The 27,037-nt window shown below is 29.0% G+C and overlaps 1 protein-coding gene and 1 non-coding gene across 5 annotated transcripts in view; both read left to right on the plus strand.

Moving 5' to 3' along the window:
• The window catches only part of LOC123294668 (formin-like protein), a 116,843-nt gene that overhangs the window by 14,419 nt on the left and 75,387 nt on the right, over positions 1 to 27,037 (plus strand). The gene's annotated exons all lie outside the window — the stretch shown is intronic.
• Trnay-gua lies at positions 1,703 to 1,793 on the plus strand. The gene is given in 2 exon segments: positions 1,703 to 1,739; positions 1,758 to 1,793. It is a non-coding gene; the product is annotated as a tRNA-Tyr (tRNA).

Here is a 27,037-nt window from a genome sequence, read left to right on the forward strand (position 1 = left end):
TACCTACTTTCGGGGGTGATTCACACGCGTAATTTACGCAGTGCTTGTCTCAAATTGATGAGTACATGTAAATTAACTGTTTGAAGACATCCGGCGACCCCCGAATTGTTTTTAGAACTATTGAAGCAATTGAGCTGGGGTTTTTCACTTTGTTAATTTCAAAAAAGTACTTAAACCATAGAACTACACATTACTGCGGGTTGCCCACCTATGCAGTAGTAGAAAAAAAGGCCTGTAATTGCATTTTAACATATACATTATTTTATTTGAATATTATCCCAAATAAATTTTCATTAATTATAAGGTTGCCGCACGATTAAAAATTTTTCGGGCTTCCTGATAACTAACTGTTAAATATTACAATTGGTCCTAGACTATAACTAGCTAACTAACTATATTGTATACCTCAACAATGTTTAAAGTTTTATTCTTTTTATAAAACAACATTTTAAATAAATTACTAAAGTAGATTTCTTGTTGTTCACTAACTGCTTTGCTTTGGCTTTCATCTTAGAATTCAAAAATACTAACGATGATCTCACTTGGGAATATTGGTAGTGCATTTTTTAAATATTTTTTGAATCAAAAATTTAATCCACCTGTGGTAGGATATTTAAGTTGTTTAATACCCGCTACATTCGTTCAAGTCGATTAGCTGATTTGATTTATGCAAGCCAATATCACTGATTCACAAGTATTTAGTATAAATGGGTAATAAATTATCGCTTGAGCTGTTGATATGATTTATGCAAGCTAAAATAGGGAATATGCATGATTATTTTTTTTTGGCTTTGTTTACCTAAAGCAAAATTAAAAAAAGGGCCCGTCAAATTTAATTAAAATTTCATTAAATTACCTTTTACTTTAATGACTTTTCCAAACTGAGCCGATTTTGAAGATCATCACCAATGTTTTACTTTTTTCGGATACGGAACCCTAAACTCGCACTTGAAACATAGCTAAGAACACTTTCCATTAAATTACCTTTCAGACGAAACCAAAAAAATCAAAATCGGTTCATCCGTTTAGCCGCTACGATGTCACAGACAGACAGACAGACACACACACATAGCGGTCAAACTTATAACACCCTTTTTTTTAGTTCAGGGGTTAAAAACAGATAATATTGTATCTCTGGGTTTCTTGAAACAAGGTATAGAAATTCTGATAAGGTCATTACTATATTTTCAATGTTACTTTAATAATTCATTACATTCAAATGCCACAAAGATATTTACCATACAATTGAAATTTGTAGAAGGATATTATATAAAACCTACGTGGTCATTTCTAAAGTCAGGTGTTATTTTATTTGTATAACACTATAACACCATGTATTTTTTATTGAAAAAAAACAAAAATAACGCCCACAATGAATCATTAAAAATATATTTAGGGCATATAACAATATAAAAAAAAACCATCTATTTTTATTGATCTGTTCAAATAAATCTTCTGAGTAACAATATAAAAAAAAAACATATTTTCTTAATCACATAAGTTTATTTAATAAGCACGTATTTATTATTTACAAAACTTTTTTTTAAGGAATGTGTTTTGAGAGAGAATTAAATTTTATAAGAACAAATATGATAAGAAATTTTTTGAAAATTATATCTATTATAAAAATTAGTTGAGATAAATATTATTAAATTGAATGTTTCTTGCTTATATACGTTTATTTTTGATAGTTGTACAACAACCTTCGATAGCTCAGTTGGTAGAGCGGTGGACTGTAGAGGTATATAACTAAAGAAATCCATAGGTCGCTGGTTCAAATCCGGCTCGAAGGAATCTAAATTTTTTTTAATAACAATTCAATTTTAATTTTCGGATATTACTGACTTATTATTTTAAATGCGTTATTTAATAAAGCCATTTAAAAAGAAATATAGTTTTTAATTAGACCATAATAATTAATTTGTTTAATAAAAATAATTATTTCATTTATTATACCATGTACATATTATACATGGTATACTAAGTTTAGTCTCAAGTTTGTAATGCTTAAAAATAACTTTCTAAATAAATCAAATTTTTAAAATTGTCTGCTAACTTCAGTTTTCGACTAAAGTCCCTATAAAAAGGGTTCTGGTCGTTAAAAAAAGTTTAAACGTTCAGTACTTCTTTTTTAATAAATAATTAATCCATTTTAATGATAATTGTTAGGGTACAAGGCCTCTGAGTGGTACCTTCTAAGGAATTTTCATGCATCCCCATATCCCATACTTTAAGTCCCTACAAAAAGGGTTGTGGTCGTTAAAAAAAGTTTAAACGTTCAGTAAGTCTTTTTTATTAAATAATTAATCCATTTTAATAAAAATTGTTAGGGTACTAGGCCTCTGAGTGGTACCTTCTAAGGAATTTTCATGCATCCCTATATTCCATACTTAAAGTCCCTACAAAAAGAGTTGTGGTCGTTAAAAAAAGTTTAAACGTTCAGTATTTATTTTTTAATAAATAATTAATCCATTTTAATGATAATTGTTAGGGTACAAGGCCTCTGAGTAGTACTTTCTAAGGAATTTTCATGCATCCCCATATCCCATACTTTAAGTTCCTACAAAAAGTGTTGTGGTCGTTAAAAAAAGTTTAAACGTTCAGTAATTCTTTTTTAGTAAATAATTAATCCATTTTAATGAAAATTGTTAGGGTACAAGGCCTCTGAGTGGTACCTTCTAAAGAATTTTCATGTATCCCTATATTCCATACTTAAAGTCCCTACAAAAAGGGTTGTGGTCGTTAAAAAAAGTTTAAACGTTCAGTAATTCTTTTTAGTAAATAATTAATCCATTTTAATGAAAATTGTTAGGGTACAAGGCTTATAAATGTCTTTACGAATTTTTAAAATTGTCTGCAGTTTTCTTTATTTAGAGTCCCTATGAAGGAGAGAGACTTGAACCTTTTTAAAATTTATTATTATTTCAGTATAAACTTTATACAAATGATTATTTTCAATTATATTTGAGTTTTTCAAATTTTTAATGATGTACAGGGAGTTTCGTATATTCTTGAGAGGATAATAAATTTGTCTGTTAGAATTGTCTGTTAGCTTACGTTCAGTTTAAAAATATTGATGCTAACAAAAAATGTGTGGTATAGGTGTTCATAAAATTAGTTAATTTGTCCATTTTCGGTTGTCTGTCTGTCTGTCTGTCTGTGGGCACGATAACTAAAAAAACGAAAAGAGATATAAAACTGAAATTTTTATAGCGTACTCAGGACAAAAATTCGATCCATAACTTATATTTTGAGTTTGGATCCTGTACTCAGTAGCGCCTGTTATTTGTTTGTATAATTGCAAATTTTTTAAACAAAAATAACTGCGAATTTCGCAATCATTTGTAAGTGTGTGTGTGTATGTGATATAAAAACTATTCAGACTGAATACCCTAAGGCAGACAATTCAACATACCATGTTTTACATTCATAACAACTAGTAAATTGAAGTTTCTTCACCCTTCGACAATCAATCGACTATAGCACCACATCACCACCTTCGCTTTGCTGTTGATGACTATTGTGTACATGTTTATTCTTGATGATGGTATAATGTCATAACTCATAAGCGGCGGACAACAGACCGCTCCCATCATGAATAACAACTAACCTCTGTTAAGCGAGATGTGTCTGGTTTTACTACTACTACACAAGTACACACTGTTTGAAATGACACTGGTTACCATATTCTAATATCACTCTCTATAAATAATACGGGAGCTGAGTCCCCTTCCTAAATAGTCCTATTCCTTGTGTGCGTAGTCATGGTAGGGACAGTAAAATCAATGCCAGCGCTTCCAGTGAAAAATTTTGGCGTTAAAGGATTCTGTTATGACTAATTTGCAGTTCTTTATATGTTAATGTTATAGAAATGTCAAATTAAAATTATTGAAAAACACGAATTAATTAAACTTAATGCATTAAAAATTGTGAAAATAAAAAATCAAATTGCACAAATATTATTTTTCAAATATAAATTATCATAATTATTTATTTAAATTTGTGAGACAATAATATTAAATTTTCAATGTAAGTCTTAAATGCAATCCATACAATTATATATGCATCCATACAATTCTATAATTAAAGTAGTGTATCGTTACCATGGAAATGAAACTCACACACGGAGCGAATAGATACCCAAATAATGAATCACATGTTATGATATAGTAGTTACACTTAGAATGGTTTAAATTTTGCATTTATTGATATAGTAGTTACACTTAGAATGGTGTAATGGTATAGTAGTTACACTTAGAATGGTTTAAATTGATAGTCCGTATCCTCAATCACTCTCTATTCTCGCTAATTAATACTCTTGAGTATACTTTTTTAACACATTTTATTGAATATTTGCAAAATATTGCTGTTATGGATCTACAGATGGTAAACTATCCCGGACGATTGGAAGTATATCGAAATTTTGATTTCGGAATCGTTATCAGTAATCTAAAAACCCTTGAATATACCTTTTTGGTTCATTTGTCGAATATTTTACATATTTAGACCAACAAAATGTACTCCCTACTGATTTTAACCAACAAGGGGTTAATAATCCCACGAAGGGGTAGTATATTGGAATTCTGATTTAGGAATAATGATTAAAGATTCTTAAAACTCCCGGGTGTACTTTTCTTACCTATTTTGTTGAATATTTACAGAATATTGCTGTTTTGTACCTGCGGGGGGGGGGGGGGGGCGAATTCCCTTAGGAAGAGGGAGTATATCAGAATTCTGACTTCGGAATTGTGTTCAGCTATTCCGAAAACGTCCTGGTATACTTGTTTGGCTTATTTCGTTGAATATCTTCAAAGTTTTAAAATTTTCAAAAATCACCTCAGGAATGGATTCCAATAATTAGCTTTCTAGCGGCACCAAGTTAGATGTAGGTTTTGACCTATGCACCTTACAGAACATTTTCCAAATAAATTGGCCTAATAGGCTCAGGTACAAAACAATTCCTTATTTTACATTTTTTTCGTCTACTTGCATATGAACGGTATACACACATCTCTTGTACTATAAAGTTCGTCAACAGCCTCTCCAACAAACATTCACTCTTTGGGTTGTTGCTTTGCTTACAAGCTGTATGCGTGTGTGTGGCTCAAGTATTTTTGTTTTGGTAGAGTATTCAGTATGGTATGATGTATGGGATGGAAGGAATCATGATGCTCATAGGTTTTTATTTATTAGTAAACCAGTGATTCATCAACATTTAATATCTTTTTAAATATATTCAAAATATTTTATAAGGATTTCCTTCTATAAATTAATAGACCAAGGAGACCTTGCTTTTGTCTAGGTCAATAGTCTGTTTTTCAAGGGCATTCATAAATAATAATACTATTATGTTTTTGTGTTTTTTTTTTTTTTTTGGTAGATGAATTTCGCAGAATTAGTAAATTTATGGGAGGGTATCTTGGTTTCTTGGTTTAAAATTTTTACACATAGCCAAAGCGTTTTAAAAAATTTAGATCAATTGGAATATCTTTTTATATTATGCATATATGTAATATATATCAAGGTATACTAAGTTTAGTCCCAAGTTTGTAAAGCTTAAAAAAATTTATAAGACGAAAAAATTATTCAAATTGGTATCATCATTCTCTGTACCGCTCAGTGTATTTCAATTTCGATTTTATTTTATAGTTTTGAAAAACAATTACTTCATCAATCACTTATCTGAATTATTTGACAAGAAAATGATTAATTTTGTAATAAATTTTATTTGTTTATCAATAATATTATTAAAGGTGATAATTCAAAATAATATTTAACTTGCAAAATTTTTGTGTCTATCAAAATAAATAACAAAATTGAATCATATATTTGTACAGTTGGTTAATATTTTGTCACCTTTATTCTTCTAAGTATTTTATTACTGTTCATTGCATTTTGGTTTTTCTATTAACTAATTTTATTTATCAACATACTTAATTAATAAATGACTAAGTTCATTTCAAATTTGATGTTATGGCATGTTTATGAAATGACTTCCGAAGAAATTCAGTTACTTCATTAAAAATTGGATATTTTAAAATATATTATATGTTTCAGAAGTCTTTAGCCACCTAGGAATGAGACCGTAGCAGTACATAGATGCCATAGGTTTTCCTTAAGTTATTTTTTATTGAGAACGCCAATTTGATATTTATTTTAACTCTAAAAATATATGTAGTGAATTATGATCACTAAATCCACAAATTCTAAAATTTTGTCGAAATATTTGTGTTTATAGACTGGCAAGTAAAGATGTTGTCGTCTTCATAAACTATTGTAGATTTGAATAGTAATTTAGCTTGGACATGGAGGTTTTATGGTATTTGCAACAGGTTTTTTTTTTCATTTGGTTATTTTTTTGTGGTTTAAATAATTCCTAGACATTGTGGTTTAGATATTATTTCTACAGATAATGTACTTATTTATTCTCGTTAAGAAACGTATAAAAATAGTAGAACCTCGCTTTTCTTTTCCACTGTGCTCGAAATCACTTTTATTAAAAATACAAATCCTCTACAACTGAAAAAAAAATTTGAACGCTTACAATAATTCATTAAAAATATGAGCATAAAATATCTCAAGATAAACAAATTTATTCATTTTAATTTTTTCTTTAAACAACATATATCGAAGTTTTACTGTATTTTCATTGATAAAAATATGTAATATAAATTAATGAGACCATTAATTAATCATACAGTTTTATTAATTACTTGCAGATACACGCTTCGTTAAGAAAGACTACCGCGTTATGGCCTTCATTTCCCTAGCTTTCACTAATATTCCCTTTTGTTCATAATTTCATGGGTATTAAAGGTTTTGACGGACAGACAACCGAAAATAGACTAATTAGGTGATTTTATGAACACCTATATCAAAATTTTGTTGGTAGCATCAATATTTTTAAGCGTTACAAACTTGAGACTAAACTTAGTATACTTTGATATATTTCATATATTGGTATAAATATGTATACACTATCAGTTACTCCCCTGCTTCGCTGAACCTCCCTTGTTCTCTCTTATTCCCCCTGCATATCACTCTATAAATATATGCTACTTTTAAAATAATTTTTCAATTCGAATGAGTAGTTTTTGAGATTATTGCGTTCAACCAAACAAACATACAAACTCTACAATTTTATAATATTAATAATAATAATAATAATGGGGTTTAACCTTCGTTTCTCTGACGTATACGCCTATAACAGAGGCCACTCACATCATTATTTGTTTATCTTTATTTATTTAATTACAAACGTATTTACAATTACATTTTGATGTGGGTGGAGTCTGTTACTTCGTTTTTATCTAAGCGACGACAATGTGATCAATTCTGCACTCCCATTAATTATAAAATGATCACACTCCCGCTGCCTGGATTCGAACCCGCAACCTAATTCTACAAACAGTCAAGTCAAACGCCTTAGACCGCTCGGCCATTTAGGCTCTTTATAATATTATTGCAGATAAACTTTCGTGGGTAACAAACATTTTGTCGGTCACTGATTTAGTTTATTATTATAATAGTTTATTATAACACACCCTATTTTAGTAGGGTTTAAACGCAGTGAATTTTTTTTTGTATGTGTATGTTATATTGTGTATGTATGTATGTATGTATGTGCAATTGTATAGATATATCGAAGTCATATTGTTGTCTACCCGATGCGATGTCTGCTTATGTATGTATCTATCGGTTGTCTCAAAATTGCCCTACCCCTCTAATAAGTCATTTATCTGTTTCATTTATAAATAACTGTTTTGTTTTTTATAGAGGGATATTCTTCACTCATATTACAGTTATTGTTTTGGCTCGAAGAAAAGCTATTGATTAGGTATCTCTTTATTTAATCACGCCAACTACTAAAGCGTATGATTTGATTGTTATAATGTTTTCGATTAATGATGAAATGAATTTCTAACATAATAATCAAAATTTTTTCTCCCTAATCTCATTCAGAACTGAATTTGGCATAAATTTTTCTTAGGCGGATTATCAGAACATATTTTGAATATGACAGGGTTAAAAAATATCGATTTTCGCTTATTAGACGAAGATTGTAAAATATTTAAAAAATACGGTTAGCACGGAACAGCGTAATAATAATAATAATAATAATTAAAAGCATAAGAGGGGGATACCGCAAGTGGATCTTTAGCATCTATACCGAGGGTCTTCTATGCCCTCCTTGAGAACGACCTGTGACCTAAAGATGAGATGTCTTCTAGTAACAGATGGTATAACAATCAGCCGAAGCTATAAGAATATGTAGAGACCAGATGCCACGCAGAAAGCCCACTGCTTCTCCGTCGGGATCTCTCATAGAATTAATGGATTCAAGGGTTCCGACCCGAACATTCGGAATCTTACGTCCTGCAGATTTCTGCTATTGCAAATAGTATGTATGGAGATTTCGCCGCCTTCCATACAGCCTCTACAAGTGAGATCAATAGAGATCCCCCATGCTGTAAAGGTGATCGTTAATTCGACAGTGTCCTGCCAAGAGTTCCACCACCCTTCTCAACTGTGCTAAGTTTCAGACGAGCACAGACGAATGGCCTAGCTGTGGTTATACATAGTTTGACCTGTCGCATACCCTGCGTAAAATCCCAGTAATCAAGATGAACTTGTCGTTCTTTCGATAAATTACGGTAAATTCTTTGAATCCATTTAGAAATCTCATTTTAGAACACCCGATATAATACATATTCTTCATAAACGATATAAATATTTTTTTGCTAAATAAAAAAAACTACAAAATGCAAAACCCATTCAGTAGTCTCTGTATGATGATTAAACAACTCTTTTAAAATATAAAAATTATTAAAGTTACAACAAGAAACAAGTGGTATGATGTAGTTGTGTATGCGAAAATAAAAAGAAAAGTTAAATAAACACAGTAATGTTTTATTCATCTTCATTTTTTTAAATATTTGTTTTACATTAAATACGATTTAATTCGAATCGGTACTCAGACACCAGCAACAAGGGTTCACATCATTCACAAATCTATATGGTCAACGCCACACTACCTCTACGTACAGACTAAAACAAATAAAAAACCTTACGCTGAACTGTAAGACCTCCAATATATAAATATAGTTCACAGTGGTTCAATATTTGTACATTGGTGCTCCAATCTAGTTAAACCAATTTCAGTTCACTCTTTAATCGAGATGGGTCTTAGTACGCTTTGTATAGTACCTGGTTTTTTCGAATGTTATGCCATTGAGGGGTCCTAAAGTATTAGTATTCTCAGAAACGGCTTCAACGATTTTCATGAAAATTAGTATGCAGGGGGTTTTTGGGATGAACAATCGATCTTGCTAGATTTTATTTTTAGAAAATGTCGTTTTATGTTCTCAGGAAAAATTGAAATATTGACTGCAAAATGCGACTCTTCCTGACATCTATTGTCGACGAAATAAAGTACATTACTGGGATATTCAAATTAGTATTTGTGTGAAGACATTTTAAATGGTTCTTATATTAGTGATAAAATTTGTGCTTTTTAACTCAAAAAATACCGAGTAAAGCTCGGTCATCCAGGTACTTAAAACGTAAAAAATAAACGTTATTATTAGGAAACCCTATATATGGAAGTGAATATACAAATACATATTCAAATGAATTTTTTTTCATTCATTTCGTAATCGTATATTTTTTGAGTAAGTTATATACCGATGAATTGTTGCAATACATATGTTTCGACTCGTTTATTTGTCTTTGTGAAACGTATTTGGAAGGGCACAAATGAATAATTAAAATCCCATTATGATTATATTTGAACTCTGTAAATGTTACAAAAACAAACTTCTTCTTATTTAACAGACATTGACTGTTGAATTATTAAAAACAAAACAGAACTATTTTACCAAAAGATTTCAAATATATGTTTTTTCTTAACATTAAAATTAATTTCCCAAAGGATTCCAAAACTAAAACACAATTTCATTTTAAAAGAATATTTTTTTAAATTGAAACTGACTTGAAGTTGGTACTGGTAGTATACTAATACTATCTATAAGTCATTCACACGTGAATTGAATTTGACAGAACCAGTATGTTATTTTTATTGAATAGAAACAAAAAAAAATTGACTTAATAATTATTATGAATGAGAGTTGCGAGAGATGATGAATAATATACAATAATAGCCTTAAGATAGAAGAAGGAAGTCATCGATTGGCTACTCAAAATGTTCAAAAAAACAAAAAGTATTCATTTCATCTTCTTGTCTAAAGAGAAGCCTGTAAAAAATAATATACGTAACATGAAATGTGTTTTTACAGTTAACCAATTTTTGATTACAGACAATTTTTTTTGTTAATTTTTTTATATTTTTAATTTCAATGCTCTGTTTTTTTATACAGAAGAATTTTTTACATTTTTATTTCTATTCCCTATTTTTAACACGCTTTGACCTGTATGTATGCATTACTTATATACAGTGTGTCGAATTTAAGAATCTTTGACGACCTCTTTGATCCAAACTACGTTGACGGTAAAGCACTCCTGCTGTTCTAAAACAGCTCAAAATGGTTCATGGAGTAGTGGCCAGAGATGGGCCAACTCTTATCACAACGGACCCCATAGTCTAAGTGTGTCCCACCCAGGACAGCTACTCTAACCTAACCTAATCTACATTCCATAGCAAACTAGTTATAAAAAAAATTATTCTGGGTAATTTGATTTTTCGAAAGTTTTGTTAATTTCACCATTTTTCCATTTTCATACCCAAATACAGTGGAAAAAGAAAAACTTCTAGTGTCCCAGAGAAAAATATTACAATTTTCTTTCACTATTTTCATGGGAGGCTATTTTTCCCTCCTTCCCCTGGGACTAAAGAAGTTTTTGCTATTTCACAGTACCTGGGTGAAAAAAATGAAAAATGGGAAAATTGATAGGATTTTCAAAAAATGAATGTATTCAGGGCTGATAGAATATGAATACCTACAACATATCGAAATTTCAAATCGATAGAGTAAAGGGTATAATCGCAGTGCTTGAAATTCAATTGTAACTTAATCTTATCTGGAAAATCGCTTTTCTTTATAAGTTTTTTTCCACCAATGAATATTTAAAAAAATAATAATTTTTCACGCTAATAAAATGATGTTTCAAAAAAAAAAAAAAATTAAGTGTGTATTCCCAATTTCTATCAGCTTTGAATTGAATGTCATAATTTCAAAATATTAATCTCTATCTCGATTTTATTATATCGATGTTTTTTTTGTCTAAGACCTTTTGATACAGTTCTTAAAATGCCTTGGATCAGTTTCAGGAAGTGAATATTTAGCACTCCAAAAAATTTCTCCTTACATTATTTTCAGTAATCCATTATAAAACTTAAAAGAATACTTACATTTTTCAATCGTAGTAATATTTTTAAAAAATCCTCTTTTTAAAATTAAAAATGACAGAAATGCATTTTGTTATTTGATAAAGGTTGTCATTTTTTTCTTATGAAAGAATCCCTACATTAAAAAGAAACGACTGTGGGTTAAATAATTTGGTTTTTTGGTTAATAAATTATCTGATGTTATTACTAAAAACAGGTTTACTAGAATATAAAAATAAAAATATTTTAAAGGATTTTTTAATTTCATTGTGAAACCTATTTTATAAGTATTTCTTTTGTAGTGTGAACAATTACACCTTTTATAAACAATTTAGAGGGGGTTAAATTAAATATTTTTTTTTATGTTGTTACATAATCTGTAATTAAATAATCATTACTCTACCACTACCCTACAACTGTCTATGAAGAAATTAAGATATTTACTAATATTTTATCGTCCAAATGATTAATGATAACGTTTTTAACTTTGTTAAACATATAGTAGAGTGAAATTACGCCTTGTGTATGGATTAAAAGTTCGAGCAATGAAACTTTGGGGTTTTTCTTTTCACATAAAAATAAGTATTTTTTGAAATTTTTTACTTTCCCGGAGTGGTGCAACATGTTTAAAAAACAAAATGGCGTCAAAAATGAAATTTTTTTCAGAAATTTTATCATTTTTATTTTATATTCGCAAAAGGAGACATCGGTGCATATCCAAATTTGGTAGGTTTGTAGTCAATGTTAAGAACTACTCCTCATATTTTTTTGGTGGGGTTTCGTCCCTTCCCCTCCCAGTTATATATATATGTATACATACATATGGTAAAACAGTTCATTTGACTGTAACTTGAAAAATATTCGATTGATTTTAATGAAACTAATATCAATAGTAGGTTTTATTACTTACAACTTTCGGTTAAAATTTTAGCGAAATCCGTTAAATAGTTCGGCCAAAATTTCCAATTTAGGGAATTGTTTAAAATGGCTGCCATTTTATGCCATTTTGTCCTACGAGGTTAAATTTTTTTTTAAATTGTAGCATTTTTTATTATCTTTCGATTTTATAATAAGTGACTTACCCGTAAAATGACTCCTTGATCCATATTTTTGCGAAAAACGGAAAATTTAACACTTTCTGGAAATAATTGTTTGGGGGGTGTATGGACTGGCTTTGGGGGGTGTTTTTTGCTTTGGCATGAGAAAACTATTTTTAAAAGAGGTCTATATGGTTTAAAGCAAAATTTTTAAGTTTTAACCCCCGCGCTGTAAGGGGGAAGGGGTGTATGAAATAAATGTATCTTAAAAGATTTTAAAAAGAGGTCAAAATAGTTTAAAATGCTAAAGTAACCCAAAATTTTAGCTGTTTATATTAATATAGCACTTTTTACAACATCCACCCCTTCCGCTCCCCCTTTCATATTTTTTGCAAATTCAAAATTTTTAGGACGTATGAAGGGGTTTTTGGGGTCGCTTAAAAATTTTGAATTTGCAAAAAATATGAAAGGGGGAGCGGAAGGGGTGGATGTTGTAAAAAGTGCTATATTAATATAAACAGCTAAAATTTTGGGTTACTTTAGCATTTTAAACTATTTTGACCTCTTTTTAAAATCTTTTAAGATACATTTATTTCATACGCCCCTTCCCCCTTACAGCGCGGGGGTTAAAACTTAAAAATTTTGCTTTAAACCATATAGACCTCTTTTAAAAATAGTTTTCTCATGCCAAAGCAAAAAACACCCCCCAAAGCCAGTCCATACACCCCCCAAACAATTATTTCCAGAAAGTGTTAAATTTTCCGTTTTTCGCAAAAATATGGATCAAGGAGTCATTTTACGGGTAAGTCACTTATTATAAAATCGAAAGATAATAAAAAATGCTACAATTTAAAAAAAAATTTAACCTCGTAGGACAAAATGGCATAAAATGGCAGCCATTTTAAACAATTCCCTAAATTGGAAATTTTGGCCGAACTATTTAACGGATTTCGCTAAAATTTTAACCGAAAGTTGTAAGTAATAAAACCTACTATTGATATTAGTTTCATTAAAATCAATCGAATATTTTTCAAGTTACAGTCAAATGAACTGTTTTACCATATGTATGTATACATATATATATAACTGGGAGGGGAAGGGACGAAACCCCACCAAAAAAATATGAGGAGTAGTTCTTAACATTGACTACAAACCTACCAAATTTGGATATGCACCGATGTCTCCTTTTGCGAATATAAAATAAAAATGATAAAATTTCTGAAAAAAATTTCATTTTTGACGCCATTTTGTTTTTTAAACATGTTGCACCACTCCGGGAAAGTAAAAAATTTCAAAAAATACTTATTTTGATGTGAAAAGAAAAACCCCAAAGTTTCATTGCTCGAACTTTTAATCCATACACAAGGCGTAATTTCACTCTACTATAAACATACATAGAAATTATTATATAGGATTATCATATTTTAATTGCGTATAGAAATAGAGCTTGCGCCCAAAAGTAGCAAATTTATAAACTAAATTTGTAAAAAAAAGTAAACTTCATAAATGATATTACTCTTGTATTAAAATTTATCAAATTTAAAACACTTGGCTGGGAGAAAATTTCTAATTTTTTCACATAAGATACAATACTACAATAAGGTACAACTACAATAAATTAGTTTAAAAAAAAAATTAAAAAAAGATAGTCAGTCTTGGGGATTGTCAACGCGACGGAAGTGAAAACTTAAAACAAAAGTTCAATTTGGAATAACTGTGTTTAAACACCATCTATGAACAGTAATCAGAAGTTACCAAAGATCACAATCACTAAGTAAATAGTTAATTGTACAACTGTATCTATTATTACATAGGTGTCGTTTTTTCGATTGTTATATCTGTAGCTATATCATCGTCAGCATGTTGCTAGCGCCTATAGAAGTTTTCACTTCAAAAATTGTAAATAATTTTAGAAGCTAGAAGCCATAATACATTTACATTTATACAAGGATGTAGTAATTGTTTAAAAAATATAAAAGGATGTAAATAATTTTATTTTTTGCCTTCTTACAAGGGTAAATTGTTTGTTATTTAGATATAAACACTTTCGGGAGTACTTGTATTGAACATTCTACACACAGAGGTGTTTTGGCGTTCACATGAAAGTTAAAAAAAAAAAAATCAATCGTATTAGTAGAAAAAAATTAATTATGTATTATAATATGACACGCTGGATTAAAATTCCAAAATATTTAAAATTCATGTTTTGTTTGTAAACAAAGTTGTATTTATTTATTTTTTTAAATATATTTCTACAAGAATAATATAAATAAATATCATGGACATGACGTTCCGCAAACGAAAGTAATTATTATATAATCATGCATTATGTAAAAATATAGGTTCCATTTGGATGACTTTATAAGTTTTTTATTTATTTATTTTGTTAAATTCACTAGTTTAACGGTATACAAATTTTCTTTTTTAATTACGCTCTAATTCAAATCATATTTAATTATTAATTTATTTGGAAAGCTTTTAGAAAAACTCATAGTTAATTATCTTTATTGTGTTTACACTTTAACTACAATTAAGATAAATAGGATATTTATTTTATTAATATTACTAGCCGATACGCGTCCGCTTCGCTTTGCTTATTCGATTTTGTCTTTTTAAGACCTATATTTTGAATTGTACAATGGTGGACTTATTAATAAATTTTTTATGTTTCCAAGACAAAAAACAAAACCAAGCAGGTGAAAATAACAACCGAATGAAAAAATTGTTCAAACAACCTGTATATAAACTCTCTCTTTCTGTCTCATTGTTTCTCTGTCTCTTTTTATTATAAAATTTCAATACTAAACTGATATTATCTTTTAAATGAGATATTGAGATTTTGAGAATAAACAACGGTCACTTCGGCTGAGGCGAGGTTTTTGGTACAATTCACCTCGCCTCGCCTCGACTTTTGGAACAACATACTTCGGAGCCTCGGTTAGTAACTAGGCTTAAAATTTTGGACCTCGCCTCGATGCCTAGTAATCAGCTGCCTGGTAGCCTCGGTAAAACACTAGATTTAGCATATCAATTAAAATTTTAAGGTGAATATCATTTCGTGCTGAACTGAAATAAAGTATGTTATGTAATACACTTATAAGTAGTTAATGACTGTGAATCATTATCACTTTTTATTAAGTACGCAATGTACTTAAGAAATAATTATACATTCAAGTGTGTACTTAAACACTAGTGTTTTAATATATGCAAAAGTACTCGAATTTCAATTCAAGAAATTATAAAAAAATTCAACAACGCCTTTATCAAAAATTAATTCCAATATTTTGATGATCTTCCAAATACGGGTCTATAAATATATTTAGAGTCGGAAATGTCTTCTTTTCTAGATACAGGGTGTTAAAATTTTGAAAGAAATACCATTTTTGGGAGTATTATCAAATCGGGTGCTTAGAAAAATTGAAATTTTGATAGCTAAGAATCCTTCATGATTTAAAGCTTGTGGTATTAATTACGAAAGCCTTTTTTTTTAATTTGTATTTTCCTTTTTTCAATTCCAATATTTTAAATTTTAATAATTTTTTATTTTGTTTTAGGTAAGTGAAAATGGGATATTCTTTAGAAAATTAAGTGGCTATGATTAAGTAATTTCTTCTGGTGAGTCAAATTTGTAGATTACAGCTACCGATTTTCGAAACTAACATTTGTTTTTTTATGAGGAATAACTTCCTAATTTAGAGTGCGATTCTATCTCTTATCTTTTAGATTCTAAATTGACTATTAAATTAACCCGAAGAACTAAGTCTGATCTGATGTCATAATAGATTAAAATGATTCACCCTGTATTATATGTAAAATATAAATATAAAATTACATATTTTGATCTTATCACTATTTCCGATTATCGGTTAACCACTTTTGAATTTTAATTAAACTATCAACTAACAAAAATTATTATAAAAATTTGTTTCACATAAATATGTCGAATGATGATTTTTATATTTTAATAAATACATTACTATATTCTATACATTTTTAAATTTAATTTTCTTTTATTATCAGAGAACAAGTGTGATAATATTTTATGTTTATAGTAAGGTTATTTATATATAATTGGAAGGTCAAGTATATATTTATCACAGAATTTCCAAAACTTTTTGATAATTTTATTTATCAATCAATATTATAAAGTTCTTAAGAAAATATTATATGTGGTTATTAAATTTTTATACTATGTATATATAAAATATACATGGTAGATTAAGTTTAGTTCCAAGTTTGTAACGCTTAAAAATAATGATGCTAGGAAAAAAATTTTGTCATAGGTGTTCATAAAATCACCTAATTAGTCCATTTCCGGTTGTCCGTTCGTCCGTCCGTCTGTGGACACGATAACTCAAAAACGAAAAAAGATATCGAGCTGAAATTTTTACAGCGTACTCAGGACGTAAAAAGTGATGTCGAGTTCGTAAATGAGCATCATAGGTCAATTGGGTCTTGGGTCCGTAGGATCCATCTTGTAAACCGTTAGAGATAGAACAAAAGTTTAAATGTAAAAAATTTTCCTTATCAAAAAATAAACAACTTTTGCTTGAAACATTTTTTCGTAAACATCACTGTTTACCCGTGAGGGCGACTATTAGGCGGAAATTTTATAATATGTACTATACTTGATTATCAGTTATGTATGTGTCACATGTTTGTATGTGTTATGTGATAAAGAAATCAACACTGACTATGCATGGTATTTCATCAATTAACTCAGTCAATTGTTTGTTTTCACTTGTTTAGTATAATATTAATTTGCCTACGATAATATCCCAATACGGTATTTGACTGATATCGAATTTGCCACATTACCCATAAAACTGTCAAAGTAGGCTTGATATACCATAAAAAAATTTGAAAGTTTAAAATTGATTATAAAACGAAGAAGTTATAAGCATTCAAAGATTATTATCCGTCTCTTTCTTGTAAAAAATAGTAAAAGAGATCGTGCAATGACGTCAATGCAATGCTGCATGTGATAAAAATATCATTTTAAAGTTGCAATCTCTATCAACTACTTTGTAACTAATTTATTTTATAAATTTTGTTATTAATTTGAAACATTTTGAAGAACTCACGTCGAGTTTGTTATATATTGATAAAAATATGACTAATATGAAATAATAGTAACATAAATTAAATTTATCAGAATATAATTTCCTTTTGAAACCAAAATGACTCAATATAAAATTTCCCCGTTTGAACTAATTTTGAATTGAATTAAGCAAGAAAGATTAATAAATAATTGTCAATTTTTTCTACGATGAGTTTTTACCGAATCTTTACGCTTTATTTGAGGTCTTCTTATTTCAAAAATACCATAGACAGCTACGTGTGTTGTCAAATTGATGCCGAACGAAAAGGTTTAGAAAATATGTTCAAATTTTTCGAAAACGTCGGTCAGTAAACCAAAAATCGAGAAAAACTATTTTAATTTCATGTCTTTGCATCTTTCTTATACGTCTTCCGGCTTATGAACCTCTTAAATTCCTAATTTTTAAATTTGTTGATGAAATAGATCCAAGCTTCGAAAAAATCTTGGTTCAAATTAATAAATAGTTGAAATTTTGTTGTTTGCAACACCGTTAAGCCTTGATCGTACATCCAATTTTCTAAATATTTTTTTTGTTTTTAGTTCAAGCATGCGCTATGCCGTACATTTGGGAATATCACTTTCGTACACAATGATTTATTAAATATAAATTGTAAAAATATTGATCAAACACAAAGCAACTCCGTATCGCATTATTATTGTATTTCTGCAAACAATTTTATTTATTATTATTATTATTAATAATTATTATTTGAATATGTATAACGACCCCAGTAAATAATATAATTTTAATACATAAATAATATATAATTTAGTTTATCCGGTTGAAATTAATGGTCCAGTAAATTGATTCAATGACAGTAATAGTATAGTCTGTCAGTAGTCACTACTCACTAGTCACTAGTTCACTAGTCAGGTGGTGGTTATTAGTTAGTTTTAGATATTATAATGTTGAGAATACATTTGCAATTAGAAAATATGTTGTTTTCGATTCAAAATGTTCGCCTTAAGGAGTTACGAGCAGACTAGCAACTTCCAGTAAAGGGTTTCATTTTTATTTGACCTCGAAAGTAGACATATCCTCTGACTATTAATCGGTCTTGCAGTCTTGGTCTTGGACTTGTATATTTTTCAAGACCATGGCCAATATAGTACCTGTTCGACAAGACCTTGTCTATATGAATATAGGCCTAGACCTAGCTCTGCAAGATCAAGACTTATTTGCGCAAGACCAATTGATCTATGTTGCTCATTTACGAACTCGACGACCTGAGCACGCTTTAATATTTCAACTAGCTATCTTTTTTCGTTTTTGAGTTGTCGTGATGAAAGACGGACAACCGGAAATGGACTAATTAGGTGATTTTACGAACACCTATACCAAAATTTTGTTTATAGCGCCAATATTTTTAAGCGTTTTAAACTTGGGACTAAACTTAGTATACCTTGATATATTTCATATACATGGTATAAAAAGACTGGTATATTTAGATAATTGATCAATTTTGTAATGATAATTAATAATAAGACTCCAAAAAAACTGAAATAATACAATAAAATCAATCGAAAGTTCAAAATATCTTTAATGCAAGATCAAAAACAATCCTCGATCGACCAAGACTCAACTCTGAAAGTCTAAGAAGATTCGATTCTGTAAGACCAAGACATATTTTTACAAGACCAAGATTTAAACTAATAATGCAAGACAAATATCAAGGCTAAATCGTCAAGATCAAGACCAAGAAACCATGGTTTTTGGTCTCGCTCATCACTACCGCTGACGTAGCCCTCCCTTGACGTAACTCAGCGTAAATTTTAAACTAATCTCGCCCCCTCTTGACTGGGCCACTTGGTTTATGAATGCTCCTTTCCTGAATTGATTACTTAATAAATTTTGGGTAAAGTCAAATGCTTAAATTCTTAAATTATGTATTGAGATCGTTGGCTCAAGAAAATATTTTCTTGCTATAAATTCAGTATTTTTTTTACTCGGTACAAATCTGGCTTATAATAGCTGGAACTTTTACGTTAGCGAATACTTTCTTATACCATATAGTATTTATATTTGCTCGAATATAACTAGTTTTTGTGCCACTAAGTCGCATCTATATTCTCCGCCTATTAATAATAGTTTAGATGAATTAGTCAGATCTCAGATCCCCTTTGTTTTTATTTCCAATTATAGTTTCAAGTGCTATTTATATTTTTATCCAACAACAGAACAGATCCATTTTAATTTTATTGTTGTTAATATATTTTTTATGTATGTTTCATACTTTCATATGTGATATTATGCGGTCAATTATTTTTATTTATAATTATTTTTGTTGTTTTATAAACTATAAAATTACATGGCAGTTTTTTAATTAATTTTTCAATTAAATTGCTTGATACTACAATTGTAATACAACAAGGGAATATCTACTCCTAGTAGGTAATGTCTAATAAGTATTTTACCTTGGAAGGGGATTTTATATCAGTAATTAAAAATATTATTCGTTTTAGATTAATAATTGACAATAATTTAATGATTGGATGCAGAGTTTCTGAGATATTGCAATATTTGGATCGATTTTAGTCCGTATCTCGAAAATTATTCGACCAGTCATCAAATTCACCCGATTTTTTAACTTTTTGGGTCAAAATTACCTTATATACTAAGTTTTATCGAAATTAGAGATTAAAAAAATTTTTCGATTTTTTGCAATTTTTTCAAGGGGTACCCCTTTGAAAAAATCGAGAAAATCGGAAAAGAAATTTTGTTTTGGAATTTGATAAAACTCAGTGTATGGGGTAATTTTGGTCCAAAAATTATAAAAATCGGGTTAATTTTATGATTGGATGCAGAGTTTCTGAGATATCGCAATATTTGGATCGATTTTAGCCCGTATCTCAAAAACTATTCAACTAGTCAACAAATGCACCCGATTTTTGTACTTTTTGGGTCAAAATTACCTTGTATACTAAGTTTTATCGAAATTGGAGATTTAAAAAATTTTTCGATTTTCTGCAATTTTTTTAAGGGGTACCCCTTTGAAAAAATCGAGAAAATCGGAAAAGAAATTTTGTTTTGGAATTTGATGAAACTCAGTGTATGGGGTAATTTTGGTCCAAAAAGTATAAAAATCGAGTTAATTTAATGATTGGATGCAGATTTTCTGAGATATCGCAATATTTGGATCGATTTGAGTCCGTATCTCAAAAACTATTCAACTAGTCAACAAATGCATCCTATTTTTGTACTTTTTGGGTCAAAATTACCTTATATACTGAGTTTTATCGAAATTGGAGAGAAAAAAAATTTTTGGATTTTTTCAAATTTTTTTAAGGGGTACCCCTTTGAAAAAATCGAGAAAAAGGCAAAAAAAAATTTGTTTTGGAATTTGGTGAAACTCAGTGGATGGGAATTTTGATCCAAAAAGTATAAAAATCAGGTTAATTTAATGATTGGTCCTATACAAAGTTACAATGCCAGAGACTATCATGGTCAAAATAAAATTGTGAACAAAAGGGAGGATAAGTGAGAGCTATAACGTGATGGTCTTTGTTTTAAAAAGGAGAAATTTCCCAACAAAGCGGGCGGGTATTTGTTCGTATTTCATATATACAGGGTATCAAAATAACAACAACAAAAATTTCAGAATCTCACAACATTTAACAGAATTCACCACCTTCTTGATTTTGTACCATAATTTAAGGTCAATGATCTACTATTTTTATAAAATAGATCCTACAGAACTCTGTTGTTAAATATTGAATTGACTTTCGAATAGATGATATTTACGTAGAGGGTTTAAAAGAAATATTTGATGGGAATAGCAAATATGCAAATCATGTATTCAAAACGATAATTCGTGTTCAGCAATTGAAAAAAGAAATGTTTGAACTAATAAAGTATCATATTTTTTAAGCTCATTCATTCACAAAATATTATATTCACTAATAGCATTAAATTTAATGCTTTATAACAAGTGAAAACAAACAATTGACTGAGTTAATTGTTGAAATACCATGTATAGTCAGTGGTGATTTCTTTATCAAATTACACATACAAACATGTGACACATACATAACTGATAATCAAGTATAGTACATATTATAAAATTTCCGCCTAATTGGCGCTCTCACGGGTAAACAGTGATGTTTACGAAAAAATGTTTCAAACAAAAGTTTAATTTTTGATAAGGAACATTTTTTACATTTAAACTTTTGTTCTATCTCTAACGGTTTACAAGATGGGTCCTACGGACCTAAGACCCAATTGACCTATGATGCTCATTTACGAACTTGATCTCACTTTTTACGTCCTGAGTACGCCGTAAAAATTTCAGCTCAATATCTTTTTTCGTTTTTGAGTTATCGTGTCCACAGACGAACGGACGGACAACCGGAAATGGACTAATTAGGTGATTTTATGAACACCTATGATAAAATTTTTTTGCTAGCATCATTATTTTTAAGCGTTACAAACTTGGGACTAAATTTAATATACTATGTATATTTCATATATACATGGTATAATAAACAATATTTAATGTACTACAAAAACTGTTTACAACTATAACCAACCCCTATTTTAACATATAATTGTTTAGTTTTGAAGGCATGACAACATCAAATGAATAATAATTAGAGCACAAGAACATGAAAAGAGGAAAATTATTGTACTATAACAATAACCTAATATTATTTACCATCAGGTAATGCTGCTCTAAATCAATATTACCCATCTAATAAATTATTTTTCTAGCCTGGTTTTTTCCTGTCTACGTGATATTTTCCTTATTCCTTTATGAAATTCTAAGATTTATCTACCCCTCATTTTAAAGATTATCATGCTGAAATACGCTCACGGTCTAAAAATGTACCTCTTAGAAAAACAACACGCTAGAGAAATAATTATAAATTTAAATTTTGTTCATTATGTAATTTGTGTATCATATCTGTAATAAAATTGCCTATAATTAAAAAAAAAAGTAAATTAATCACTTATATAAATTATTTCTCTAGCCTGTTTTTAGTTACGGGTATCACCCTGTGGAATTACTCTCGGGTCGAGCTAGTATTTACCAGCTGTTGTAAGGTCTATTATCTTTTCGAAAGTCCCTGTTCTCACTATTTCTATATCGAAAAATCTAGAGAGTGTGATAAAAAACTATCTAAAATATTTAGACAATCTTGTAGTTTATAATAATACCATAAAAATATAAGGTTGTCGATGATATAAAAACAAAATTTTTATTTAATTATGAGTTCATCGAAGATCTATCATAGAGACGACTATAGTTAGATTATTGATGGTTGAAGAAAGATATCTATATTATCAAATTTATAAACATCACTTGCACACAATATATTATATATTTTTGTAGTTGCGTGGTATTGTAAAGCTAAAAATAACACATTATTTGACTACATAGCCATGCATTTGGTTTATATGTATGTACCGTGCAATAAACCAAAACTTGTTTACAATACTTGTAGGGAAATAAACAAACACCTTAAATAAATTAACTTAAGTAATACACGTTTCATGAAAGTTAATTTTTCTTCGAATTTTATTTTGTAAATAATACTTACTGTACTGTTTATTTACGAAGAAGCGTTCAGCTGCATCTTTAATAAAAATATCCATTATCCAAACAAAATGTCAAAAACCCATTAATGGGTAAATAAGTGAATAAAGTATCCAAACACAAAAAACATCTGTAATGTTTTTGTGTAATCAGCGCACGCCACCAGCATTCAATTCAGTTATGTTATGCTATTTTAAATGATTTTTACTGTAATTAAATGCGAATATACTGAACAGTAGAAATTACAATTATATTTAATATTAAATAAATTGAACAACAAATAGTTTTTGATCTTTTTGACTTACCATCAGTTGATTTCAATAATATAAAAACAACATACAAAGTATTTATTTGACAGAAAGTAAATTAGGCAACTTATCTACTACACATGTGTACCAAAATTAACCTGAAAAAATAATAAAAAAAGAACGAAAAGTGTCGTGGAACACCCGGTGGGAATTATTTTCTTTTTGATAAAAATAATGTATTATTAAATAACTAGCACTATGAAGGAATGGTAATAAAATTGTATTTATCATTTCTTTTCAAGTTTTCGTTTATGAAGTAATGGAAATAAGACATTTTCTTATTAATTAGTATTATAAAAATAAAAGGAAATCAATTTTATGAACATGTTTTTAAAATTTTTATATAAAACGCCTCCTGTGAGCAATAATCACAAGTTATTAAAGATCTAAAATATTAAGGTAGTACCTACACGAAAGTGATATTCCAAGAATTTCTCAAAACTCAGAATATAAAATATTTAATTCATAATACACTTGCTGTTAAAATTAGAAGATGATTTACCATGCCATACATGAGATATTAGCAATTAAAAGTGACGCAATTTGTACGTGTACATGGGAGAAGTGTATAAAAATACACAAATTTACAAATATTATATTTATTTACCAATGAATGACGTCCACCATCTCTATGAAAAACTAATATAATGTAGAATACTATATTTAGAAAATATATAAATAAAAATAAAAATTATTTACCATATAGTTTCGATAAAAAACTTAAATAAATAACTCGTTTTAGCGATGATTTTTGTGGAAAAGATATGAAGACTAATGTTAAAGGCATATGTCATAGTGTGTGTGTTTATATGTATACTAGAATCAGTAGTGAGGAACTACAGTCTTTTGAAAATAATATATGGTATATGTATAATAGTCATAGCACAGTTAATGCACTGAATGATAGTATTAGTCCAAAACTTTTTGACTGGACGGTCGCGGAGGAACTACCTTAAGATATATCCATCTAAAATATTTTCAGATTTGTGACACTTCCGCTTATACCGAAAGTTTACCCTAAAATCTTTATTTCAAATAAAATGACCTATTTGTTTTTACATAACTCGCTTAAGTCAATAATTCTGAGTATCTTTTGTAATAAAATGACCCTCCTTAATCTTTAAGGTTTTCGAGATAAACGATATTTATTGAAAATTTTGATGCAAATGAACGTGTGGAAAAAAGGCTGCAACTTTCATACTAATTTCAGTAGAACGTTCATACACGGCTTATTAAAGAGCTAAAGAATTCAGCTACACGTACGATTTTAAACCACCAGGTTCCTCTTTGAATTATCTGAAATATCACTTCCAGTTAACAAGTGTTAAATTGTGTCAAAAATTAAATTTTTTTTTCTCGCAGAATTTATATTCCGAGCTATTTACATTTGGAAAAGGAACAAGTTCTGACTGTCTTTTCAGTTTTTTTTATAAATATTATGGTGGATTTTATGTCCAATTTACATTCGCCTCTTTATTTATTATTGTAAATGTGATACTGGTACCGGTCACGGTTGACAACGTAGGTTGCATGCAATTTGCCCATCAAGATAACCACACACACAAGCTGCAGGTATTTATTACCTTGGTATGTGTAATATGTAGGCAGAGGTTTGGCGCTATAGTAACAAACCATGCTATAGAACTATGACTATAGAGAATCAAATACAGAAAGGCAGACGTTCAGATGTCACTGTATGTTTTTTTTAATAAATTTAATAGGTTGAATAATAAAATTTATATGTTATTGTTTTATTAATATCATTTATACGCTTTATTTAAGGGTTTTTTTATTTAATTTAATTACGCTGAACTGTGTGAAATCAAACAAGTCAGAGTAGATATATCTCTTGCAAGTCAGATCAATAAGTTTCTGAATAAAATAGTCCTAGAGCTGGCAAATTAAGAATCAAATGGACATTTGCCGCAATAGGGCGAACTCTGATCCAGATTTATTTGATCTTACTTATAATAATAGTATATTTTGGAGAGGGCTTTAAAACTGGTTAATTTTAAAACAAAAATATAAAGATTTACTAACTTGGTGGAAATTTTATATTTGAGCCTTAAATAGGAAATTTCATCAAGCTTTTGCGGTATGATTTTAATTATCGCTGAACTAGTTTGCATAGTTTACCTGAAAGAGCGCTCATTTGTCCTAGTTCATTCGCGAACTATACAGGCCTAATGAAGGAGTAATAGAAGGGGGATTTTTAGAGTCTCATATCATTTATAGAAGTTTATTTGTTCTCAAAAGTCATGACAAGGTGATGGGCAGTTTTCTGCATTTAATATAAACTGTGATAAAAGCTTTAATAAATGTTTTTACTAAAAACTTTTTTTATTTAATATAAACACGTAAATAGCTCATCAAAACATTGATTTCCTTTTCATGTTACAACAAAACGCTACCGTGAAATAGAACAAAGCACAGAATTTTTACTGTATTCATGTTTATTTCCACTAATTTCTTTTTAAAGGTGTGGTTTTTATTGTGGCATGTGCAAGAAAGATATCATTTCCAAAATTATACTTAATTTATTTTTATAGGAGTGTTTATGTAATATATAAATTGGTAAAGCGTGAATCTGACCCTTCCATATTCTGCTCTGCTTTGACAAAATATTATATATCCAGGTATAGCGTTTTGTTCAGTGTTACCATCTTAGTAATTTTACAATTAACTTAAGGGCGCTCTGAAGTTCACGTTTTCAAAATGTCGAAAATTAAAAATATTGTTTAATTTCGATATTTCGAAAACCAAGACAGGCATTGAAAAATTTTATTCTTATTTTTCGTCTACATTCATGAAGTTTTAACATAATTCATCATCAAAGTTGAATTAAGGAAAAAACAATTTCAACCCTAAATCTAAAATTGACTTGGTACCTACTCGTACTTCTTACCTTAAATCTTCTCTTTGCTATTTTTCTTTCCTATTATCATGTGTTTATCGTGTTTGAATAAGTGCTCAATTGAATTCCTTTAATTTGAATACGGAATTCTTAATAAAACGGTATACTTTTAGCATTAATTAAATTTTCTTAAAGTATTTAATAGTAGAGTGAAATTACGCCTTGTGTATGGATTAAAAGTTCGAGCAATGAAACTTTAGGGTTTTTCTTTTCACATCAAAATAAGTATTTTTTGAAATTTTTTACTTTCCCGGAGTGGTGCAACATGTTTAAAAAACAAAATGGCGTCAAAAATGCAATTTTTTTCAGAAATTTTATCATTTTTATTTTATATTCGCAAAAGGAGACATCGGTGCATATCCAAATTTGGTAGGTTTGTAGTCAATGTTAAGAACTACTCCTCATAATTTTTTGGTGGGGTTTCGTCCCTTCCCCTCCCAGTTATATATATATGTATACATACATATGGTAAAACAGTTCATTTGACTATAACTTGAAAAATATTCAATTGATTTTAATGAAACTAATATCAATAGTAGGTTTTATTGCTTACAACTTTCGGTTAAAATTTTAGCGAAATCCGTTAAATAGTTCGGCCAAAATTTCCAATTTAGGGAATTGTTTAAAATGGCTGCCATTTTATGCCATTTTGTCCTACGAGGTTAAATTTTTTTTTAAATTGTAGCATTTTTTATTATCTTTCGAATTTATAATAAGTGGCTTACCCGTAAAATGACTCCTTGATCCATATTTTTGCGAAAAACGGAAAATTTAACACTTTCTGGAAATAATTGTTTGA

The sequence above is a fragment of the Chrysoperla carnea genome, chromosome 3, assembly GCF_905475395.1.
Source record: "Chrysoperla carnea chromosome 3, inChrCarn1.1, whole genome shotgun sequence".
Classification (NCBI taxonomy): Eukaryota; Metazoa; Arthropoda; class Insecta; order Neuroptera; family Chrysopidae; genus Chrysoperla; species Chrysoperla carnea.